Source organism: Pezoporus occidentalis, unplaced genomic scaffold (genome assembly GCF_034315485.1).
Source record: "Pezoporus occidentalis ecotype Australia unplaced genomic scaffold, CSIRO_AGI_Poc_V1 ctg135, whole genome shotgun sequence".
NCBI classification, from domain to species: Eukaryota; Metazoa; Chordata; class Aves; order Psittaciformes; family Psittacidae; genus Pezoporus; species Pezoporus occidentalis.
Window position 1 is genome coordinate 1,461,290 of NW_026913157.1, and position 8,759 is coordinate 1,470,048.

The 8,759-nt window shown below is 39.0% G+C and overlaps 1 long non-coding RNA gene across 1 annotated transcript; it reads right to left on the reverse strand.

Annotated features, from left to right (window-relative positions):
* Positions 1-202: 202 nt before the first annotated feature.
* LOC134158803 (uncharacterized) lies at positions 203-7,344 on the reverse strand. The gene is made up of 3 exons (XR_009962921.1): positions 7,002-7,344; positions 1,031-1,148; positions 203-602 (listed from the first exon to the last, which is right to left on the reverse strand). It is a non-coding gene; the product is annotated as an uncharacterized LOC134158803 (long non-coding RNA).
* Positions 7,345-8,759: the final 1,415 nt, after the last annotated feature.

Genomic DNA, 8,759 nt, shown 5'->3' on the forward strand with positions numbered 1-8,759 from the left:
TCACATTAGAAGCACATCCATGAAACACTGTTTATGCAAAAAAGAAAAGCAATATAGCTATTTTTCTTGATTCCTTGAGTATAGCATGTGGCAAAGGTGGGACGAAAGAGTGGGAAAAGTTGGAAATAGGGCCACTGCTTCCTCAGCAGGAGTGATGATACTCATCAGCTGTGCCTCTTGCTCCTGCAGCTGCAGTGTACTTACTCTCAAAATAATGAGAGTGTTTTTGGGGAAGAAAATTACCAGTGCCTCAAAAGAAAAAGAGTCTTTTGAAATGTGTGATATGGGACTGCCAACCTATTGGAAGGCTTCTTCTAATAAATACCTGAGCAGTTTATATATAAGATCCTTTTAGCAGTGACATAATAGCTGGATAAAGGAACAAAATATTTATTGATTGTGTGCATTGTCTCTTTTGCTTCCATATTGTCTTCATATTGAAGACAATGTGGCACGTTGTTGGAGGAGGAGAAATATATTTTTCTTTGTTCCAGGCAGTAAAATAGCTTTACAAGGCTCCCAGCTCTTGTTCAAATGTATCATTCTATTTGTGATGGCTTCATAAACTAAGCATTGCTTGAGAGATTCGAGGATGAATCAGGCTGAAAGAAAACATAATTAATATTTTACTGTAAATGGTTTTGGAGTAAGATTATCCATGAAAATCGTAACTGTTACCCAGCTGTGCATAATGAATGGTGATTGGAGTGGGTAAATGGGGACTTGAGAGAGAGAAAAACAGAGTTTAAGATGAAAGAAGCTTTCAGAGAAGACAGGATCATAGCAAAAATGTAACAGGAGAAGTGAAATATAATTAGGAACGTGATATCAATATTGGATTTACAGAATGTTGGCTAGCAGGTGGGTGGAGTTTATTTGACTTTGTTTCAGCTGGGGTATTGAATCACACAGATGCAATCTTTAAAGTTATTTTAGACTGTGAGAAAAAAGGTAACAAGAATGTTCAAATACACGAGGTCCCACCGCCAGCATGTGTCCTCACTCGTTCTCCTGTAGCTCTAATAATCACCTCCCAGTTAAGATGGTTCTTGCTCTTCCTCTGTCATTCCTTGTTTCTGCAGTGTTGCACTGGAAAGTGGAGGGGATATTGGGTTTCCTTTCATCACAATGACAAGTCAGGGAAACATCTGTTTTAAACAAAATGTGCAGAAGGTTTGAAAAAGAATTATTTTTTTCTTTTTGGCATTTTTTGTTTATGTCTGTTAGACACCTGTTTTTATTAAAATAAAATTTATGAGTATAATATGAACGGAAGATGTTTGAAAGATTGAACTGTAGAGTAGTCAGAAAGGAAATCTATAAAAGGCAAAATGTCCACCAGAATGGACAACACAAGTCACTATCTGGACTCCAGGGTGGAAGTACCAAGAAAGAAACATTTGTTTCAGTTTATGAACTTTTTTGCAATTCAGCTGAAATATCAGCACCTCCTGTGATATGAACATCAGATTTATTATCAGCTTCTCAGGAATTGCAAAACAGCCTAACTCCACCCAACTGTTAATAAATCAGGTGCTGAAAGCACTTCAAATGAGAACTTTGCTGAAGAAACAAGTAACTCATGAGGATCAAAGGTTCAAGTCAGTTAAAGTGGTCATTTACCCTTTTGGCATAATCAAAATATATTTTCAAAAAAAGAAGAGAAAAACAGAATAAGGAATCCTGTGACATGATGTTTTTATCAGACTAAGACAAATATTAAAGTGGGAGTGGACATCAGTAGTTCATTCACTCTCATTCTGTAACCCTGAGTTCTATAACATGGCAGGGTTTGTAAAGCTTAAAGACTTAAACCAAAGCCCACTCAAGTCAGTGAAAAAAAGAGTGTTCCTTTGAATTTCAGTGTTTTGGATCTGGCTGTTGGGAGCTGCTTGCAACAACCACCCACTCTCCAATGAAGCTGACCTGCCCCTTCACTGTATTTCCCTATATTCCACTAACATTACATACATGCAAAAAATCAGCTGAAGGCCAGGCTCCTGATAAAAGAAATTGCCAAAAAAATATTGCAATACCCAGCTTCCTGGATTAATTAGTAAAATTACTTGCTTATCACCATAGATTACATGCTGGGCATTTAGCCGGTATGCTATAGGGAAGGGGTGAGAGAAAAGTTCAAAAATGGGTGGAGATGTGCAGAAGAGAGAGAAGGACACAGGTTAAGACATACAAATATCGATTCATGATTGCAGGAATATTCTTTTAAACAGCACATAGCTCTGATTTTCATGAACAGCATTTGAGTTGCTAATAAGCTGAAGCTGTCAGTGATGTTAACATTGACAGCTTTACAGGAAATATGTTTTCACAAGCTCTAACTCTGCTTTTTGCCCTTGCAGTGGGCACAAACTGTAGGGATTTTATTATTCAGTGTCAGCGAGTCTCCTACTGTGCTTGAGTTTCCTCCGTCTTCTTACTGGTGGTGTGCAGTAGAAGACAAGTGGTTGTTACGAACTGGTGCTTTTTCTTTTTCTGGATGACCATTCAAGTCATAAAGAGAATGAGAAAGAATTTTTGGACGATTGTGTCACCGTGTGGCAGTCTGAATGGCATCTGTATGTCAGAGTAAGTATGGACTTCATGGGTGTCTGTGTTACCATTAGTAGATGATGTGTTGGTCTTGTGGGCAGCAGAAACAACCACAGGAGGAGCATTAAGGTGAACAGGCAGGGCTGAGGCACTTCTCCCACACTCTGTAGTGAAGCAAATCTGGGTCACAAACAGCAGTGTGGGTGGAAATGGTGTTTTGGAAGAATTCATGCTTTCAGGCTTACAGTTGTAATGCTGAGGGACAAAAGCTCTTTTTCTTTTGGAAACACAGGTGCAGTACTACTGATCTGAACTGTAAATAGTGCAGGAGGGAAATCAGTCATGTTGCTGTGGTAGCGATGTACACCTGAAGTCAGTACAGAAATGGATGACTCACTGAGTCAACGTGTTGCTTTTGTGTAAGAAATTGGAAAGCAACCTAGTTTATACTGGGTTGAGGGCATTAGGAAATCTGAGGAGTGGAGCGGCTGAAAGCCGTGCAATTTCAGTTGGGCAAACATCAGTCAAGAAAAGAGTGTTTGCTGTCCCTCTGCTTCATTTTTGCAGGATATCTGACATTAGGAATGCAATGTCCTTCAGATATGACAGATCTATTCACTCCCAACACTGTGCTCCAAGAACAGCCATTTCAAGCTTTGGAGTGATGTCTCCAGACACAGTATGGTTACAGCAGTTGCCTTTAGTAGGGATTCACAAAAGGTGCTGGTCTTGGTGTTTGCTCTGCAAACCAGGGGAGTCTTCACCAGCCAGGCTGTGGTGTGCAAAATGAGAGATGCTGCTTATTCAGACCAGAGGTTTGTTTTCAGAAAGCTCATTTGGGGTTTGCTTTATTACTGGCACTGGGAAAAACATTTTTCAGCCTTATGCTTTAAAATTAGTGTTGAGCTATTTTGTTTAGAGTTTACTTTTCCACTCACTGGTTGGTAGCGGAGCTGATGCTGGCAGCAGAAGGGTCAATATTTCAATCTTTAGCCTTCTTTGGAGTATTAAATGTACTTGAGTATAACAATTCTCAGTGCAGGATGCATCTCTTCTTAATTGACTTTAAAGGCAGTATAACGCAGCTTGGGCTCCCTTTCTGAAGGCTGGGCAGTACTTCCCACAAAGGCTGTGAGTCTGTGCTAGCCCAGGGTGCACATCCCTCCCTGAGAAAACTTTATGCACCTCACAGTGTGAGCTTCCAGCTCTGCAAAATGGCAACAACAACTTGATCTTGCCCAAGCTTAATTAATCTGCTGTTTGTTAAAATCGTGAATGCCTAATGTGGGATAACCTGGTAGAAGCTTTTTGATCTCTGTAGATACCAGGAAATTTTAGTCTGTATAGTAGGGAAAACTAGGAGATCTGGAGTCAGGGAATTAGGTTTTCTATGGCTGATACACGGCTGCACTGTTTTTCGATACAGAAATGTTGGGAACATTGATGGGTGAAGCAGACACATTCACTGTGTAGTGATTCTGTCAGCAGACCTCATGTTATACAGTCAGCCTAATAATCACAAGTGCTTCTTCCTATTTAAAACCCAGAAAAGGAACTGACATCTTTTATCAGAAAGCCAGACAATCTGTATCCCATGACAATTCTATATTATGGATCCCAAGAGGCTTTCCTCACATTCGTATTTTATCATGGAAATCACAGCTAGTGAGTTTATTTTCTATACCTCCACACAGTTTTCAAGGTGTTGCCAGTAGGACCTGTGCTGATACTGACATGTGGTGCTGTCACACTGCAAGATCTGATAGAAAGCCCCATATATATAAATATCAGTGTTTTCTTGGATCTTCCTTTGCTTTCAGTGGGCTTGGAAACACTGGTGCTAGTTAGTTCATATGCTTTGTCTGCTTTGTAGACCTTTTTCCTACTTCTGAGAAACAGCTTGTTCCTGGTAGACTGGAGTATTGGCGTATCAGTCTCTTCTGTTGCTATTTTTATGTTAGGTAGCTACATACATGTCGTTTTCTAGCTATTACCACAGAGCAGGATAAGAATAAATGGGGAAAAAGGAGAAAACCTTGATTATCTGGGAAAATAAGTGGCTTTTGCCTGATGTTTTCTTATTGCAATATTTCCATCTTGCTGCTTTGGGTAAGTTCAGTGTCCAGACCCCCACCAGAAGTTGGGGGGATGGACAGCAGAACTGCTAAGGAAGCCCCAGCAGGGCTCCATCCACACAGCTGCATGCTGTCCTCTGTTTTGACAGGAAAGCTAAAATGTCACTCACGTACCTTCCCTCTGGACTTCCCTTACCCTAAGGATCAGTAGTACATGAGAATGACCCATCCCCAGTGTACTGACATCCACAAACTCATGATTTGTCATGGTTGCAGTTCCTTGAAACTAAACTTTGGGTTTGTGAGAACAACAGGTTCTTAATGCTAGTCCCCAGTGATATGAATTGTTTTGTCTGACAGACTGTTAACCTCCTCTGAAGTTATAATCATCTGTTTAAGGCTTGGGGCAGATTTTGGCTGAAAATATTTTTTTCGTGAACTTACATACAACTTGTTCCTCTTTTAAACACAGAAAAGTATTAATATAAAATACGTACATTCACACAGATATTCATACACATATGGATATGAATTCATATTATTTTTCCCACTTCAAGAAGGCATATTTAAGACAGTTCAGTAGTCCAATGGACAGTAGATCACAGAGCAGCCAAGTACACTGGATAGCTCTTTTTTCTTGCAAAGAATACAATTAGTTTTTATTGCCACATGCATTAGGCAGAGACTTGTTTTATGTTTCTGAAGCCCACACAGGGCAGCAGATGAATCCAGCATGTCCATCTCAGAAAGAAGTTACATTCCTCTTACTTTTATTTGAGTTTGAGATGCCAAAAGATGCTTAAGCCTTGATTCTTCGTGTTATAGCACCTTGTTTAGATTACTCCTGCACAAAATGGCATGTTATCAAACCAGATGACTTTGCATCATCTGTCTACAAAGCAGGGAAGGAATCAACATAGAAATCCAAAGCTGAATTTACTCTTTTCTCTACCACATATATAAACTATTCAGATGGTTTTGGCGATGGAATAGTAATGACAGTGGGGTAGTAATTTCATTTTCAGTTTTACGAGCAAAAGGACTGGCTAAGAAGAAAACCAGGTATGAAGGTTGCCAAATATATCTTCCATTTATCATACCAGCTAACAGGAGCTAAATTATTTCTGAGTGGCAGTTTTAAAAGGGAGGGGAGAAACGCAACATACACTAATGCGTGCAAACATGTAGCTCATGCTACGGAGGTGACTCTGAGGAGTGGCTGGTTTGGTAAGCCAAAGTATAGTCCTTCCTGCAGGAGAAGTACATTGTGTTACTCATACTGGAATTCTAGTCATGCTGTTGGAGATAAAGTACCTGGAAGCACACCCAAATGGGAACAGTCTCTGTACTAGGGGTAACACGAAAGATGGTCATTTTTTACAGGAGCTGGAAATGAAGGGACTATTTCTGTCCAGAGTCACTTGGGGCCCCAGCAATGTTTCAGTCCTGGATAGTGTGTATTATGCTTTTTTTTTGCAAAGGAAAGAGACATATAAATTTTCATATCAAATACTGCCAGAATTCAGCAAGAAGAAAGGAAAACTTCATCTTTTGCTTTGCCATTTTCATGCCGTTTCCAAGGAGGTAACTGTTGCTTTAGACTGCATTAAAGAATGGGGCTCTGCTGATGTAACCAGCTCAGGATGTGGCCTGTCATATCCACTTTGTGAGGTCTTTTCAATGTTGTTCTGAAAAGAGTTATGAGTAGATATCCACCCGGTGAATGGAAAACAAGGTGCTAGAGTCATTTGTACTGGACTGTTTTATAACACAATATTTTTCAGCTGCAGACTTACATTTGCTTTTCTAACCATTGCCATTATTATTATATAGTAATTATAATTTACCCGTACAAATTAGTTGGGTAAGAGGAAGGATTAAATGACATATAAAAAGCATTCTGACCGGAACTAAATAGAAAATTCCAAGGAGGAGTCCTTAAAATAAAGAGGTTGTATAATATTTAATTGTATAATATAAACTGTAATTTCCCAAAGGACATTGTGTTAATCTTATGGTGGTTAGCCATTACATTTGGTCCATTTATAATCACTTTGAGCTACTTAAATACAAATTTTAGAAAGGATCAAACTTTTTTTCCCATTAATGATGCCTAGCGCTTTCCCCACAGCTTATTCATCTCCAAATCTCTTCTCCAACATTAGCTAATTATTCTTTTTTTCTAATTAGTAGAAATTGACTATGGTCAAAAGGGCCATTCAACCGATTAGCACAGTTTTACCTTCAAATCTCAGAGCTTCTGACCCAGAGCTTTCAAATGGTTGATGAAGATATTATAAAAAGGTTGTTCTGAGCCCATATTAAAGGCAGCCAACTGGAAAAAAAGAAGTAAAGAAAGAAGGGGAAAAAACCCACCTCAGGGAAGTGTATCAAATCTTCTCATTTACAGCTTTCCCCAGGGGCAGCAGCATGAAGAATGAAGGGCCAGGTCCAGGGCTCCTCCTGCCCTGCACACAGCTGCATGAAAACCAGGGCAGGTGGGCTAACTCTGGCCTTATTTTGAAGGCTTAAAGATATGTGGTGTAGGTGGTATCCACCTGTTCAGAGGCTACTTCTGTTCTTGTTGTGCACTGGATGTGGTAAGGGTCATTCTGGTGTTACTTGAGTGGTGGCTATCTATGTCTTCTGTTGCTGGCTTGCTTTTCCCACAGACTGAGTAATCATTTTCTTTGCTCTGGTGTGTGTATTCCTTCAGTTTTTAATTAAAAGGTGGCAAACTAAGGTAATAGCAAGATGGATTTAGGAAGTGATCTTGGGGTTTTAAAGTCATGTTGATGTTCAAACTGTCTTCTCAAAAATTGTTTCTTCTGAGTCTTGCCAGTTGCCAAGAGTTGTATTGCTTGCTCTTTAAGCGCTCATATGCATCTGTAACTTAGTAGCTGTAACCTATAGGTAGAAGAAAACATCTCTGAAAATGTGAAGAAGCTCACCCTGCCTTTGTATTCTGAATTTCTTTACTAATTCGTCTAAAAAGGCAGCTAAGTGACAAATTGTCATCGAGCACCAGCTTGGTTTGGCTACTTGAGAACAGCTGTGTATGTGAGACTTGTTTATGTTTCAGAAACTGTGAATGTTTTAACCCCGAACAGCAGTGTGTGCTCCAGGAGATTAATATCTGCATTACATGGACTTGCTGAGAATAAATTAACTCTTGATGACACGATTACTGTCTTAGCAGTGTTCACTGCATACAATTGCATGGTGTCTAAGATATTAATGTGTTTTTGTGAAGAATTTAGGAAACAATTTATTTATATGACTGTGCTTCATTCCATATCACACCAGGGCATCAATTAGCTTACTATTGCCTGTAAGCCAAATGTAAATCACATGTCTCATTGGTTATGAGGATAATACTAGGCCAATAATTCACAAAGAATAGTTCATTCTGTGAATTGTGCTTCGTTCTGTGCTCATGAATTCTTCACAAACAGGTACAACTTTTTCAAGTTCTTGTTTTTCAAAATATTATGATGGATTCTTCTTGATTACAGTTTACACATGGAGGTTTTGAATATTCAGGGCTTAGTTTGGAGTGGTTTTGTTTTGTGACCAGTACAATATATTTCTTTCTTGACTAAATTGGTGCAGTTTTTAGAGTCAGTTGATTTGTGAGACCTAATGAAAATATTCTTTACAAATTTTTGTAGAATATCATACTTGGGGAAAAATGAAATCAGGTGACACGGGCCAGAAACACATGAAAAAGTGACCCTCCGATATGGTGAAAATCAGAGTAAGCTTTAAAAAGGATTTATGTACAGATTTTGAGGAAAACATACTCTGGGAAATCATATATAAAAACTAGAATCATTCTCAACCCCAGTGCAGCTTGTAAAATTAGGGACCAAAAATTAGTGCCTTAGGAGGATAACTCCAGCCATTTTTAAAAGAAAAATAGGAAAAAAAAACCAAACCCAAGCCACAACAACAAACCCTAAGATATGTACGGTCTTTAGTTTCTTTTTTTTATTAATTTCTGCATAATATTTGGCTTTAAAAGAAAAAAAGATATGAAAGTTTTGACATTTGCGTTATTAGGAGATGCGTTTGTGTTGGCAGCATGAGAACAAGGAGGAAAAGGTGAACTTTCTAGGAAATGATGCCTTCTGA